The sequence below is a fragment of the Oryctolagus cuniculus genome, chromosome Y (genome assembly GCF_051225735.1).
Source record: "Oryctolagus cuniculus isolate XC-2025 breed Fujian yellow rabbit chromosome Y, ASM5122573v1, whole genome shotgun sequence".
In the NCBI taxonomy this organism is placed as follows: Eukaryota; Metazoa; Chordata; class Mammalia; order Lagomorpha; family Leporidae; genus Oryctolagus; species Oryctolagus cuniculus.
Window position 1 is genome coordinate 25,948,306 of NC_142889.1, and position 17,538 is coordinate 25,965,843.

Here is a 17,538-nt window from a genome sequence, read left to right on the forward strand (position 1 = left end):
GCAACAACCATAAGAGTGTGCTATTCAGTCCCTATTGTTTTTCAGTTTCTCTCTTTAAATTCCTTTCCACTTCTCTCCTCCATTTGTAACAGAAACTGAGTAAATAGAAAGATTGGATTATTTGCCATTAAAATGCACTCATTTAGGAGGAATTCTTTTTCATATCAAAACAGAATGATTTAGCATTTGGGCTTATAGAAAAATCATCCTGGCTGGCACCGCTGCTCAATAGGCTAATCCTCCACCTGCGGCGCCGGCACATGGGGTTCTAGTCCTGGTTGGGGTGCCAGATCCTATCCTGGTTGCTCCTCTTCCAGGCAAGCTCTCTGCTGTGGCCTGGGAGTGCAGTGGAGGATGGCCCAAGTCCTTGGGCCCTGCACCTGCATGGGAGACCAGGAGGAAGCACCTGGCTCCTGGCTTCAGATCAGTGCAATGTGCCAGCTGCAGCAGCCATTGGGGGGTGAACCAATGGAAAAGGAAGACCTTTCTCTCTGTCTCTCACTCTCTCACTGTCCACTCTGCCTGCCAAAAAATAAAAATTAAAAAAGAAAAAAAGAAAAATCATCCTTTAGAGAGCCATGGGTCATGTTGACAGATTTCTGGCATGTGATTATCTTTTCTTGGCCTAAATAGATCTCATCATGCATCTGACCTTCCTGATTGAGATTCACCAGGGGATGACTCCAGAATCTAGATTTCAAAGCATATCCTGTTCAGAATGTGATAAATATCTTCTTTCAGAGCAGGAACGTGGTCCCTTATAGTGGCCTAAGGTTAAGCATGTGTGATATCAAGGCTACAAATTCTGCTATGCACCATTGTAATCAACTATTCCCTTCCTATGCTATTGCCTGTAGTTTTTCAAGTGAGATGCCTGTTCTGATGAAAGCTTCAGCATCAAAATGTCAAATTGCTGCTGTTGGTTGCCAACATATAATCTTACTGCTATGTCTGATAATTCAGCACAAAATAATATGTAATTTGTTTGAGAACTGTGTAAAACTTGAGCTACTACACTATATAATTTCAAAATTCTGCCATAATTTACATATGGAATCAGATGGAATTCATAAGTGAAAGACATTGTTTATTTCAGTGGTGTATTAAAAGTGATCCTAGCTGACATAAGGCAGGAATCCCATACTTTGGAAAGTAGCTGATACCCCAATGAACAGCACTCTAGTTTGCTATTAGCTCAGAGTATGTAATATATAGTACCAGGGTGACAATTTAGTAGTCTGTTTTTCAAAGTGTTTTGACTTCACAGGTCCTACCTAATTCAAGGTCATTTCCAACAGACTCTTCCAAGGGTTCACAAAATAGCTAGCTCATCAATCATCACACCTTGATTATTTGAAAGGAAAAATATCATATCATGTTTCTTTCATGCAGCAGAAGACTTAGGGCATCTAAAAATATGAGCTTTCAAAAATGAAAATACCTTTATTTTTTAATTATACTACTTTTTAATACTTATCTAAAATGCATGGGTGGGTGGATGATCTAGTGGTTAAGTTGCCACAAAATAGTACCTGAGTTTGATACCCAGCTCTGACTCCTGACTTCAGCTTCCTGCTAATGCACATATAACAGACCTGGATTGAGTTCCCAGCTACCGGCCTCAGCCAGGTTCAACCCTGACCACTGTGGAACCAGTGGATAGGGATTCTCTGTCTCTGTCTCTGTCTCTCTCTCTCTCTCTCTCTCTCTCTCTCTCTCTGTACGTCTGTCTTTTTATATCTCCATCTCTCAAATAAGTAAGTTTTTAAAAAAGTTAATGTGCAGGAAGTTTAGAAAGCATAAAGCAGATATCTAAATAACTACCCGCATGAACTACTTTTTAAAAAAGATTTATTTATTTATTTGAAAGGTGGAGTTACAGAGAGGCAAAGGCAGAGGCAGGGAGAGAAAAAGAGAGAGAGACATCTTCCATTTACTGGTTCACTCCCCAAATGGCTGCAATGGGTGGAGCTGGGCAGATCCAAAGTCAGGAGGCCAGGAGCTTCTTCCCAGTCTCCCACACGAGTGCAAGGGCTCAAGCATTTGGGCCATTTTCTACTGCTTTCTCAGGTCATAACAGAAAGAGGATTGGAAGTGGAAAAGCCAGGTCTGGAACTGGTGCCCATATGAGATGCCAGCACATCAGGTAGCGGCTTTACCCACTATGCCACAGTGCCAGCCCACATTAACTATTTTTTTATCTTTTTCCTTTTTTTGACAGGCAGAGTTAGACAGTGAGAGAAAGAGAGAAAGTGTCCTTTTTCCATTGGTTCATCCCCCAAGTGGCCGCTACCACCAGTGCTTTGCAGCCAGCATGTGCGCTGATCAGAAGCCAGGAGCCAGGTGCCCCCTCCTGGTCTCCCATGCAGGTGCAGCGCCCTAGGATCTGGGCCATCCTCCACTGCACTCCCTGGCCATAGCAGAGAGCTGGACTGGAAGAGGAGCAGCTGTGACAGAATCCGGCTCCCCGACCAGGACTAGAACCTGGGGTGCCGGCACTGCAGGCAGAGGATTAGCCTAGTGAGCTGCGGCACCAGCCCACGTTAACTACTTTTAACATCTTATTGTAAGCATTACCTGTATCTACAGTTGCTAAGTGAAGAAAGAAGTATAAAACATATATGTGTTTCCTTGGCAACATTTTCTTAAAAATATAGCTGTATTATATTTTACACTATTATGGAACTATCTTCATGTTTGCTGTTTTGTGGTTTTAAACACTTTCCCCTGAAGCATACATCAAAACATAGAAATGGTCAGAGATTAGTCTTAAATTCAAAAGCTTCTATGTTATGAAATATTTGTGCTGTCCTATTCCAAGGAATATTCAAAGTATTTGGTTTAGGGATTTTGTAAATCACCATCTTAATGGAATTCTAAGTCTGCATTTTGTCTTATTTTAGACACTGAACTTTTAAGAGAAGTAAAGAGATTGTGTAATTGTTTCATTCCAGTCTTGTAATGTGAAATTTGATTCAATTTAAGAAATTAAAGTGATTACTTATTCTTTAATAGTTGAGCATTGAAGGCTGGACAATTAGTTTTAGGTTAGCTCAAGATCAAGTGTTGAACTACATGCAGCACTCCCTGTCTGTTGTAGGTCATTTTGCAGAGACCCCAAAATGAAAAATAAAACAGTGAATCTTTAAAGATTCCAGAAAACGTGTCATCAGTAAAACCGGGTAAAGCCACCTTCCCCAACACCAGTATCCCACTGGGTGCCAGATCTTGTCCCAGCTGCTCCACTTATGATCCAATTCACCACTAATGTCCTGGACAAAGCAGTGGAAGATGGCCCAGGTGTTTGGGCCCCTGCACCTACATAGGAGACCTGGATGGAGCTCCTGCCTTCTGCCTGGCCAAGGCCTGGCCCAGTGCTGAGTGTGGTATCCATCTGAAGAGTGAACCAGAATATGGAATATGGAAGATCTATCTCTATCTGTAACTCCAACTTGAAATAAATAAATAAATCTAAAAAAAAACCTTATGTGTACATAAGTGAAAACAATAATAGGCAATATGCTTTTGAGAATTAAGTATGTGCTAGAAACTCTCAAAAGAATTTCATTATTAACTCTTAAGCTTTGTGATAACCATATGAGGGTTCTATTACTCATGATAATCTTAATCTGCTATTCCTATTCTAGAGAAGGACAATGATGAGAGAAGTTCAGGAACTTGCCCAAAGCTTCATGAGTTTGAAGGATCAGAGTCAGCATTTAAACTTGGATTCTACCCACACAGCCAGCTCTTAAAACCACTGTACTTTGCTCTGAGGGATACTGAGTGATGTGTTTAGGATAGTCATTACCTGGTTGTATTTATGGCTCACAACTTCATCCACAGCTTTGCTGGTTTCAACACTTTTTGGTATTGTTTCATTTGGTATTTCTCTTTTCATTTTTTATTCTCTTTTTCTTTTCTTCTTCTTTTCTTCTTCTTCTCCTCCTCCTTATTTTTCTTCCAGCTAACCAAGAGTTGTGTTTTTTCAGACTTCATTTCTCATATTTACTAAAAAGATTGAGACAATGAAATGTATGTAAAGCACCTAGTACTGTATCAATCACAGAATGCTCTTGATATGGGGAAGTCCATACATTTGCCATACTGATTTGACTTAGGAGAGACCACTTGTGTAACTGTGTATCACATAGCATTTAATCTGTTGTTTGCAGAGCAGGCTTAAAGAAATTGTTGGCACACAATGGTGGGTGACTTTTGGCAAATCTTTACTTCTCTCAAGTCTTAATTCTCCACCATCTGTGAAAAGATGCAATAATACCTAATTTTCAAGATTGTGATAAAATTTAATAATTAAATAAAAATAGACTTAGCTAAAAGCCCCAAATAAATAGTAATGACAACATTTTAATAGCATGACTAGTTGAAATGCCCATGGGACTTTTTTTCTGACCATATATTCCAACTCTGAGAACACCTTACAACATTCTATATCCTGCTTCTTGGATTTTCAATTGATGCACTAAATGTTACAATTTACTATGTTTAAGAAGCCATTCAAAATATTGTTATTAATACTTTTTTATTATTTCTTTTATCTACTTACAATTTTGTGTCCCTTATTTCTACTTAACAAATAATAAAATATAGATTGTTGGATGCCATTAGTGCTTCCATTTTCCAGGCAAACTTTGCAATCTAACGATTATTGCTACATCTGGTGCCATTTTACAAAGGGAATTTAAAAGTATCATAAGTACATTAAGAACTTTAAATTCTCAATTGTGTATATTTCCTTTGCTCCATCATGTATTTTTTTGGGGGGCAGAGACTTATTTATTTGAAAGGCAGAGTTAGAGAGAGTGAGGGAGAGAGAGAGAGGTCTTCTATCTGCTGATTCACTTCCCAGTGGCTGTAATGATGAGAGCCGTAGTGGAGCAGCTGGGACTTGAACCAGCACACATATGGGATGCCTGCACTGCAGATGGTGGCTTTATCCACTATGCCACAGCACTGGCTCCTCCATCAAGTTTTTTACTTTCATGAAGCTTTGCTCATTTTATTCCCAGAGAGTTGGGCATAGATTTAAGAGATTTCCTCAAGGTTTGATGAGTAGTAGAACAGCAAATTAATCATAAGGGAGGTAATAATAGAGTCATTATTTATTTGTAATGTTATTTATTTATTCGAAAGGTAGAGTGACAAGAAAGAGAGAGATCTTCCATCTGCTCATTCACTCTCCAAATGCTCACAACAGTAGGGCTGGACCAGGATCCTAGCACTCCATCTGGGTCTCCCATGTGGGTGGCAGAGACTGAAGTACTTGAACCATTGCTTGCTACCTCCAAGAGTGTACATTAGCAGGAAGCTGGATTGGAAGCAGAATAGCCAGGACTCAAAACAAACACTCTGATGTGGGATGTAGGCGGCACCAAATGTTGACTTAATTGTGCCAAATACCCGTCCCATAAATAGAAGGTTTCAGAGAAAAAAAAAAGAGATGTAGCAACATTCAAGAAAATCTCCTGGGGGCAGCGCTGTGGCTCAATAGGTTAAAGCCCTGGCCTAACATATGGGTGCCAGTTCTAGTCCCAGCTGCTCCTTTTCCAATCCAGCTCTCTGCTATGGCCTGGGAAAGCAGTAGAAGATGGACCAAGTGCTTGGTCCCCTGCACCCACATGGGAGAGAAGAAGCTCCTGGCTCCTGGCTTTGGATCAGTGCAGCTCTGGCTGTTGCGGCCATCTGGGGAGTGAACCTGTGGATGGAAGACCTCTCTCTCTATCTCTACCTCTCTCTATAACTCTTTCAAATAAATAAAATAAATCTATTTTTTAAAAGAAAATCTCCTAGGAAATTCTCATCAGGTGCTACTGCTGTGTGAAGTACCTGCCCCCATCAACTTCATTCTGTTTTTTCCAAAAATTTTTCATTTTCAAGAAATATTCATTTTATTTATTTGAAAGGCAGAATTACAGAGAATTACAGAGAGAAGAGGGAGGTAGAGAGATTTTTCCATCCTCTAGTTTACTCCCCAAAGGACCACAATGGCTTGTGCTGGACTAAAGCCAGGAGGCTGAAACTCCATCTGGGTCTCCTACCTGAGTGCAGACACTTGGGCACTTGAGCCATCTTCTGCTGCATTCCCAGGTGCATTAGCAAGGAGCTGGATTGGAAGAGCAGCACTCTTTACTGTCACTTCCATTTCATTTCTAAGAAGTGAGCATTTAGAATTGTAGCACACCACTTCTGAAAGTTTTATGGGCAGCCACAGTACATAAAGTGTTCTTAATTTAATTCAAAAATGTTTCAAAAGGCTTTGTGGCTGATCATCAACCTTTATGTATGTTGCTAGATTTTCTTCGGTAAACGTTTGTTTATCTTTGTGTCTTACTTGGCTAATACTAAATTATTTCATATTCCTTGAGTACGTTATAGAATTTAATTTTCCCAAGAACATGTTTCACTTCCAAGGAATGTCTTGGATGTGTGAAGATTCTGATTTGGTCAGTTTTCTATTTTGTGGAAATTATGCTGATGATATGAATTCTGCAAAACATTTACCAGAAGGTCCAATGCCTTTCATAAATATTAAGAATACATATATTTGGAAACATCTCTTAAATATCTAACATGGTGTAGCTTGTTTAACCAGTAAACTTAAGCACAAACATATAAAGTGTTTTTAGTTTCTTTCTACCAATAAGTTTAAAACATCTGATACAGAGAGATTCAGGTCACATGAATTAAAATATATCTTTGAATAATTTTAACTCTTTAAATTTATGGACAATCTCTTATCTATAAGCCAATTAAAATAAAATTCTTAATAAATTTTCCCATGTAGACATATAACATGTATACACATATAACATAATAGACCAATATAGCAGTTTTAATAGGTTTTTTAAAAAATCTAACTTCTGTTTGTAAATTACCAATTGATTTGAATTACTTTTTGTTTTAGTAACCTCAGTTAACATACTTTCTCTCAGTTGGTACCTTTAATACATTATAGGCTTCATTTGTTTACAGAGCTGTTCCAAAGTACTGAATACAGTAGATGTGGCAGGAAAAAGTCCATTGAAACCTATAGGACAGCTAAACACAGAACCAACAATGCTTTAGTTTTATGAGCAGCAAATCTGATATACAAAACTGTGGATGACAAAAGACTTTAAGTTGCCACGTTTGAAATTATAAACTCATTAACCAACAAGAGGCACTTGTTTACTTCACAGTATTTTTGAAAGCATCTGTAGGATTTTACAAAGCATTTAACCCTTTTAGGCCTCTGGGCTTTCTCGTTAAGATAACCATCATGTCTAGTAATACAAGATCATTAGACTTTTTAATTTTTAGAAATTTGTGGCAGTAGTATTTGATACTATAGACTTAAAATTTAGCACCACTTCATATCTTGACAGTACTTCTAATATATTCCAAATTGCCTGATTAATTGGTGTCTCTACAAGGTGAGAGACATAGGTCCTTCGGTTTTTCAGTTGGGCCTGAACTGGAAAAACCAAAGTCCAGAATTTACTGGAAATTTAAGAGTCCGAATTATTTGAAACTTTGATTTTTTAATGCCTGTCAAGAATGCCAAGAAGACTCAAAATCCAAAATATCTGGTTGAAATAAGATTCTTTAACATCATGACATAATATAGACCAAATTTGATCATTGTTACAAGGTAATTATTTAAATATTTGAAAATACGCACATATTTAAATAACCCATAGCTCTTAATAAAAATTCAGCTGTTTTTAAACAATTAGGATTTACCAGACATCAAAAGAATAGATTGCTTTAACACATTGCTTTAACAGAGGATCAGATTTTAATTCTATGTCAAAGAGGAATAGATTAGTATACTTGTGATGTTTTTCATCTGCCAATATACTTGATTTACACTTTGAGATAAACTGTTAAAAATCTTCAAATTAAGATTAAGGTAACACATCAAATTTTAATCTGAGTTACTTTAAACAGTGTTGAACTATTTTCATAGACAGTTTGTAAACTAACCCAAATAGTTTTTTATAGAATATAACATGTTGAGTATACAAAAGTTTTACCCAATTTAAATTAGCAGTTACACCTAAATGACTTAGGATGCTGATACATTTTTATCTGAATTTAATTGAAATTAAAATTGCATTCATCTAAAACAAGTACTAATTACCCATTGCTGTTTCATTGAGTACTGATTACCTGGAAACCTGTTAAAATAAATTGCAAAATAAGTTCAGCAAGTTACAAAGCAATATTTTTAAAGGTTGTGGTCTTCCTAGATTCAAAGAAAAATTAGTTACAGTGGGCCAGGTCCATGCAGGAAACCTGATTTTCCTGTTTGCATTGCTTATGATAAAACAAGAGCCCTCAGAAGGGTGGGATACCTAATTTGTTTCTCAATAAGCAGGGAGCCCAAAAGGATGGGACTAACCACTCCCTTGGTATTCTTATGGTAAGACTGGGACAAGAGAGGGACAAAAGACCAGTTGGAGACCATGGAGACCACCATTCCCAAGCCAATACGACAGAGATAGTAGACTTTGGGCCCCGACTGGTTCTGAGACAAAGAATTCCTAGGTGGGAGGGGGAGATGCAGTGAGAGTGGGAGTAGGAGATAGGGAGGAAGTCATCTGCAGGATCAAAGGAGGCTGTGGTAGTGGCTGGAACAGGATGGGGGCAGAAGAAAGGATTTTTTGCTCAGGTCTCTGACCCCTAGTGCAAATCTTGGAGACCAGAAGGACTTGAGCAGGAGAGCAAGAAGTACACAGGAAAGGTTTGGTTTGAAGATAGGAGAAGGCTCGAACGTATGGAATCCCCTTCCATTTTCCCAAATGCTCGCAGAAGTGATAAAGATGTTATCAGGGTCAAACTACTCCAACTTCCGATCCCTCAGGGCTGAATGTGCCACCATGGAGGGGCCACTTTTGAGGGCTGGGGCCCATTTGAGAGGGACCAAAGACAGAACGTGGTTAGAGAAAAGTTCCCATTGCAACCTGTAGAGTCAGATCTGTGGATTGCAAGCATCCTTCATCCCCGCTATCTGACTAGCAAGAGAATATGGGAGCAGAAGGCGGGGTCACCACCCAAGCACCTGGTGGAGCCCAGGGCCTCACCTGTAAAGAGGCAAAAAGAGATGGAGTCATCACTCACACCCACTGTTGCCTGGACAGTCTCCATAGAGGCTAAAGGCCTTAAGTAGGAGAAGTAGGAGTGGTGGCTAGAGTCCAGTGCTGCGACCTTTATGTGAGAGTAGTCAGGTGAGTATATGACAGTAGACCACCACTCAAATAGCAGTCGCCCTGAGGAATTTTCATTCCGCATCTTACCTCAAAATTTAGAAGGCCGGTGTGTGGATGGAGATCACAGAGTGTTCGGTGGCTTGGAAAGAGTTCTGGAGGTGTGCTTCATGACTGGCCAAAATCCAGGACCCCAGAGTGCCCTGGGGGATGCTGGATTACCAATATGAGGCTATCGGAGTCATGGCACCAATGTTATATATTAATGTTAGCCATTGCGAAACACACCGAGCATTGGAGTAAGGGAAAGGGTTTATTGGGGAACGCCCAACAGACCTTCGAAGGGGTGGCAAAGGAAAAAGAGAAGGAGACTAAGAGAGAGAGACAGAGAGGAGGGAGAAGAGAGATAAGAGGAGAGGAGAGGAGCCAAGAGAGGCCAAGAGAGTGCAGGAGAGAAGGACCAAGAGCCAAGAGCCAAGAGAGAAGAACCAAGAGAGCACATGTTCAGGAACAGGCCCTTTTAAAACTTTGCCCAAGGGTGGGCAGGGAAGCAGGAGCAGTGAATCCCATTAGGATGGGGGTGGAGCCTGGCTTAGGTAGCTGGGCCATGTGGCCACCTGGCTAAAACTGCACCAGTTTCCTAACATATATAATAATATACCAAATAACCTTGTGAGAATAAAGCCTATTGTTTCAATAGGTCAACAGTTATTTTTAAATTTATATGTTGAGAGACAAATAGAGAAGAACACAGAGAGTGCCATCTGCTGATTCTCTTCTGAAATGTCCATAATAATCAGAGGTGGATCATGACTAAATTGAGAGCTTAGACTCAGTCCATGTCTCCTACATGGTTGTAGGAACCTGGTTTTAGAGCCATCACTTGCCACTTCCCAACAGAAATCTTTAGCAGGAAGCTACATGTCAGAGTAGAGCTGGAACTCAAACCCATGTGTTAATTTCTAGAATAAGTGCTTACTCTGAAAATATTATTTGTAGCATTTTTATACATTTTGTCTAACTACATCTTAGAAATGTGGAAGCAATGAATACTCCCAATGGTTTTATATGAGTGGTTTTTTTTTGTTTGTTTTATCACTGGGAAATGTTATTCCTGCTTTGTTGTTTCTTTGTTAATTCCCTGTATGTTTGTATCACATAATTTCTTAATTTTATGTGGCAAAGTAGTTTTCATATAATTTCTCTAACTATTTTTATTTTAAAAAAGATCTGTACATCCAAAAATATTGGCACAAGATTTCCTTGTGGAATCATAGTAAAAAATGTTAGCATTTCATCAATTATATTTTGTCCCAGAGGGAGAGAGACAGAGAGAAAAAAATCAATAGATACAAACAGACAGAGAGATAGACATCTCCCACAAACATGCTGACTCCTCAAATGCCTACAATAGTCCAGATGAGGATCAGCTCAGACGAGAAGTCAATCCAGGTACCCTACTTGAGTCATCACTTGCTGCTACTCTGAGTGCTCCTAAACAGGAAACTGAAATCAGGGGATAGAGTGGGAGTTAAACTCAACCTTTCACCATGGAATGCAGGCACATCAACTGCTAGGACAGTGCCCACTTTTTAATTTTAACTGTCTATTTGCCTCAAATGGAAAATCCTTTTAAAAATATTTCAGAGGGGCCAGCACTGTGGAATAGTGGGCCAAGCCACCTCCTGTAGTGCTGGCATCCCATATGGGTGCCAGTTCATGTCCTGGCTGCTCTTCTTGCAATACAGCTCTTTGCTATGGCCTGGGAAAGCAGTAGAAGATGTCCCAAGTGATTGGGTCCCTGTACCCATATAGGAGACCCTAGGGAGCTCTTGGCTTTGAAATAGCACATGTCTGGCCACTATAGACTTTTAGAGAGTGAGCAAACGGATGGCAGACTTTTCATTTCTCCCTCACCCTTACATAACTCTACCTTTCAAATAAAAAAATAAAATATGTAAAAAAGATTTTAGAATAATATTTGAAAAATTATTGTAATTATATTTATTTTTGAGACATGGTAGAATAAGGGAACATGAAGTTATCTTTTCCATCTTTTTTTTGACAGGCAGAGTGGACAGTGAGAGAGAGACAGGTCTTCCTTTGCCATTGGTCCACCCTCCAATGGCCGCCGTGGCTGGCCCACCACGCTGATCCTATGGTAGGAGCCAGGTACTTATCCTGGTCTCCCATGGGGTGCAGGGCCCAAGGACTTGGGCCATCCTCCACTGCACTCCCTGGCCACAGCAGAGAGCTGGCCTGGAAGAGGGGCAAACAGGAAAGAATCCGGCGCCCCGACCGGGACTAGAACCTGGTGTGCCGGCGCCTCTAGGCAAAGGATTAGCCTAGTGAGCCGCAGCGCTGGCCTCGCTTTTCCATCTTAAAAATTAAAATAGGCTGGTGCTGTGGCTCACTAGGCTAATCCTCTGCCTGCAGCACCGGCACAGCAGGTTCTAGTCCCGATCGGGGTGCTGGATTCTGTCCCGGTTGCCCCTCTTCCAGGCCAGCTCTCTGCTATGGCCCGGGAGTGCAGTGGAGGATGGCCCAAGTCCTTGGGCCCTGCACCTGCATGGGAGACCAGGAGAAGCACCTGGCTCCTGGCTTCGGATCAGCACAGTGTGCCGGCCTCAGCGTGCCTGCCACGGCAGCCATTGAAGAGTGAACCAACGGTAAAGGAAGACCTTTCTCTCTCTCTCTCTCACTGTCCACTCTGCGTGTCAAAAAAAAAAAAAATTAAAATGCCTTCAGCAATAACTGTATGTATTTATCAGGTATAATGTATAATTCAGCAAAGGTAACCATGTGTACTGGTAAAATCAGAGATACTGTCATTTTTTCACTTTTTCCTTTACTTTATGATTGCAGCCTATTATAACCTCTCTTCTGTTTGCTTAGAGAATATCTAGTAGTTTATTGTGAACTATTGTCACCCCACTCTGTTGGGTAACACTAGAAACATATTCCTTCAACTTGTGATTTGATGCCCATTATCCAGTCTTCTTCTAATCTCCCACACATACTTAGCATTCTACAGTCATCATTATTATGTGTAAGATTGATTTTTTAGATTCTACACCTGTAAGAGAAAACGTAGTATTTGTCTTTTTGTGTGTTTCAACTATTTAATTAATACCATGTTTTCCAAGTCCATCCATTTTGCTGAAAATGACAGAATTTTATTCCTTTTATAATCAAATAATATTCCATTGTGAATATATACTATATTTTCTTTATGCATTCATCTGATGATAGACATTTTGGTTTATTCCATATCTTGCTATTGTGAACAGTGCTACAATACACAGGGGAGTTCAGTTATCTTTCCTATAGAATTATTTCATATCTTTTGAGTATCTACCTAGCTGATTCTTTTTACTAAAAAATAATAAGCAAATAAACACTAGAATCAGCTGATGCCATGGCTCACTAGGCTAATCCTCCACCTGCAGCGCCAGGACCCCAGGTTCTAGTCCTGGTTGGGGTGCGGTTCTGTCCTGGTGCTCCTCTTCCAGTCCAGCTCTCTGCTGTGGCCCGGGAAGGCAGTGGAGAATGGTCCAGGTCCTCGGGCCCTGCGCCCACATGGGAGACAGGGAGAAGCACCTGACTCCTGGCTTTGGATCGGTACAGCACGCTGGCCATGGTGGCCATTTTGGGGGTGAACCAATGGCAAAGGAAGACCTTTTTCTCTGTCTCTCTCTCTCTCTCACACTAACTCTGCCTGTCAAAAAATACAAAAATAAATAAAATTTAAATAAATACTAGAACCATGAGCTACCCATTTATTTTATTTGTTTGGCAGAAATGTTGAGTTTTACCTGCACATTCACACATTGGAACATTCATATTAAATTGCAGGTTTAACAATGGGGTTTTAGGATGAATATTGTGATTCAGTGAATTAAGTGGTTACTTGAGGCTTCCACATCCTGTATCAGATTGCTTGGTTTGGAATCCCACCTCTAATTCTGATCCAGCTTCCTGCTAGTGTACACTCTTGGAGACAGCAAAGATGGTCAAGTACTTGGGACACTGCCATGCAACTGAGAGACTCAGATGGAATTCTTTGTTCCTGGCATTGGCCAGGCCAGGCCCAGACAATTATAGACATCTGTGGAGAGAACTAGTGGATAAAAGTTTTCCCTCCATGCCTCGACTTTTGTATCTGTAACTGCCTTTTAAATAAATACATCTTTTTTTAAAGATTTATTTTATTTATTTGAAATATAGAGTTACAGGCCGGCGCCGCGGCTCACTAGGCTAATCCTCCGCCTAGCGGCGCCGGCACACCGGGTTCTAGTCCCGGTTGGGGCGCTGGATTCTGTCCCGGTTGCCCCTCTTCCAGGCCAGCTCTCTGCTGTGGCCAGGGAGTGCAGTGGAGGATGGCCCAGGTGCTTGGGCCCTGCACCCCATGGGAGACCAGGAAAAGCACCTGGCTCCTGGCTCCTGCCATAGGATCAGCGCGGTGCACCGGCCGCAGTGCGCTGGCCGTGGCGGCCATTGGAGGGTGAACCAACGGCAAAAGGAAGACCTTTCTCTCTGTCTCTCTCTCTCACTGTCCACTCTGCCTGTCAAAAAATAAAAAAAAGAAATATAGAGTTACAAAGAGAGGTAGAGACAGAGAGAGAGAGAGAGATCTTCCATGCACTGGTTCACTCCCCAAATGGCCACAACAGCTGGAGCTGTGCTGATCTGAAGCCAGGATCCAGGTGCTTCCTCCAGGTCTCCCACGTGGGTGCAGGGGCCCAAGCACTCTGGCTATCTTCTACTGCTTTCCCAGGCCACAGCAGAGAGTTGGATTGGAAGAGGAGCAGCCATGACAAGAACCAGCGCCCATATGGGATGCCAGCACTGCAGGCCAGGGCTTTAACCTCCTGTGCCACAGCACCAGCCCCCAAATAAATACATATTTAAAAATAAGTGGGGTCTGACCATGCTGGATCCATAATCCCAGGGGATGACAATTGACTGTAGCTAGATAGCTGCTATTTCTTTTAGACTTAAGCATTTGCTAATTCACCACACTCATTATTGTATTCTAATAGGTCCTCTTCCATCCTCCACGCTGTTTGCCTCAGCACAGTTATCACTGAGTGGGAATTCTGTCAAGTAATAAATTGTCATGGATAGTCACAGAGAAGACTTATCAGGACTAATGGCTTCTTGATTCCTTAGGAAACTATGTTATTGCCATTCTCAGGAAGAAATGGGTTCTAATACATGTTGAGCTTAAGGGACGATTATTCTTGGAGGGCCAATATTTTTGATGTATATGTGGGGGATCAGAATTGTGAGGTGCATTTCATGAAAACTAGAAGTTATGGGAATGTTGGGCCTGCAAAATAGCATTGGTAATGAAAATGTGTCTTAACATTTAGAATATCTTAAATTCAGTGGCTTAGAAGAAACTGCTTTGTATAATATGCTTTGTATAATATTAATTTTTGTAATGAATTAAGGATAGATAATTGATAGTCTACCTTATGTTAAGATCTCATTAATGGGGAGTTGAGGATTAATTGGAGAGGGAGAAACAACTCAAACTGCCTGAAAAGGCTAAATAGAGCTCATTGAATATGAGGCAGGAAACAGTCCTCCATTTGCGTAGGTCAAAGATGGTTTGAAAATGCACGACCAGGTGCTCCATTGCCATGTGGAAAAAGGCTTTGTTCCCCAGGTGAACTACCACCTACTCTCCAGCCTCAGCCTCTGTAGCATGCCTGCCCTACCCCACAGTGTCTAAGTACAGCTCCAGAGATCTTTGCCCACACTGCTGCCACAGGAAGGGTTGGGAGAATCGGGGGGTCACTGGAAAAGGCCAGGTCTAGCTTGCCCTTGGGTTGATCCACTACCTATTTCTAGTCCAGCTCTGGTTGACAGTCATCATCTTTAGTGTTAGCCATGGCCATGTCTCATGATGGGTCCAGGCTTGCACACTGTTACATGGCTGCTTCACTACCACCCACTCAGAATATATTCCACTCATTCTGGCATTAGCTGGAGGCTCCATTCATGCTCAGGCTCATGCTCTGGCTCCAACTGACTTGAGTAGGAAGCTGTGATACACACTTCTAACACCCCCATGGGACAGGCCCTAGAGTTAGTTTTATAAAAAAATGATTCTGAAACTTTGGACTTTAGGATTCCTTCATACTATTAAAACCAATTGCAAATACCAATGAGCTTCTTTAACTGAGTTGTTTCATGTATATTTTGTAAATATTATATCTGAATAAGTTAAATACAAGCATACACATTTTTTTTTTTGCCATTTCCAAACCCATTACAGAAATCATGATTAACCAACTGAGTTAATGGTGTTGTGGTACCCACAAACCTTACCTAGGTTTCAAAATGATCAACCTAAATTGTGATCACACAATTCCTGGAGTTCATGTTACACTGGGGGGGTGGTGGTGGTGGTGGTGAAATACTACCATTGTTAAATGTTCTTTGCATATTTATTATAATTGTCTTGAAAATGTCTGGCAGAGTTTTTTTTTTTTTTTCTTTTTCGACAGGCAGAGTGGACAGTGAGAGAGAGGAGAGACAGAGAGAAAGGTCTTCCTTTTGCCATTGGTTCACCCTCCAATGGCCGCCGTGGCCGGTGCACCACGCTGATCCGAAGCCAGGAGCCAGGTGCTTTTCCTGGTCTCCCATGGGGCGCAGGGCCCAAGCACTTGGGCCATCCTCCACTGCACTCCCTGGCCACAGCAGATAGCTGGCCTGGAAGAGGGGCAACCGGGACAGAATCTGGCACCCCGACTGGGACTAGAACCCAGTATGCCGGCACCGCAAGGCGGAGGATTAGCCTGAGCTGCAGCACCGGCCGCCTGGTAGAGTTTTAAACAGACATGACATTTCACAACACCATCAAAAGATGTTAAAGATTTCTATGATGAAAGTTATAAAACATTAAAGAAAGAAGTAGAAGAAGACACAAGTAATGGAAAAATCTTCCATGTTCATGACTTGGAAGAATCAATATCATCAAAATGCACATTCTTCCAAAACCAATTTACAGAGTCAGTGAGATACCATTCAAAATACCAAAGGCATTCTCAGATCTAGAAAAAAATGATGCTGATATTCATATGGAGGCACTGGAGACTTAGAATAGTGAAGTGAATCATATACAACAAAAACAAAGCCAGAGGCATCACAATACAAGATTTCAAGACATACTACAGGGCAGTTATAATCAAAACAGCCTGAAAATGGTACAAAAACAAATGATAGACCAATAGAACACAACAGAAACACCAGAAATTAATACAAACATCTATAACCAACTTATATTTGATCAAGAAGCTAAGGCCAATCCCTGGAGCAGGGACAGTCTATTCAACAAATGGTGCTGGAAAAACTGGATTTCGACATGCAGAAGTATGAAATAAAACCCCTACATTACCTCTTACACAATAAGGCACTCAACATGGATTAAATATCTAAATCTATATCCCTACACAATTGAATTATTAGAGAACATTGGAGAAACCCTGCAGGATATTGGCAGAGGCAAAGATTTCTAGGAAAAAAAACAGAAGCACAGGCAGTCAAAGCCAGAATTAATAATTGGGATTACATCAAATTGAGAAGTTTCTGTACTTTAAAAGAAACAGTCAAGAAAATGAAGAGGCAACCGACAGAATGGGAGAAAATATTTGTAAATTATGCAACTGATGAAGGATAAATAACCATAATCTATAAAGAGATCCAGAAACTCCACAGTAACAAAATAAACAACCCAGTTAAGAGATGGGCCAAGGACTTGAACAGATATTTTTCAAAAGAGGAAATCCAGGGTCCGGCGCTGTGGCTCACTTGGCTAATCCTCCACCTGTGGTTCCAACATTCCATATGGGCACCAGGTTCTAGTCCTGGTTGCTCCTCTCCCAGTCCAGCTCTCTGCTGTGGCCAGGGAAGGCAGTGGAGGATGGCCCACGTACTTGGGCCCCTTCACCTGCATGAGAGACCAGGAGAAAGCAGCTGGCTCCTGGCTTCGGATTGGCGCAGCGCACCAGCTGTAGTGACCATTTTGGGGGGTGAACCAACGGAAGGAAGACCTTTCTCTCTGTCTCTCTCTCTCACTGTCAAAAAAAAAGAGAGATTTATTTGTTTATTTGAAAGGCAGAGTTACACAGAGAGAGGAGAGGCAGAAAGAGAGAGGGAGAGAGATCTCCCATCCACTGATTCACTCCCCAATTGGCTGCAATGGACAGAGCTGTGCCAGTCCAAAGCCAGGAGCTTCTTCAAGTTCTCCCACACAAATGCAGAGGCCAAAGGCTTTGGGCCATTTCTACTGCTTTCCCAGGCCATAGCAGCAGAGAGC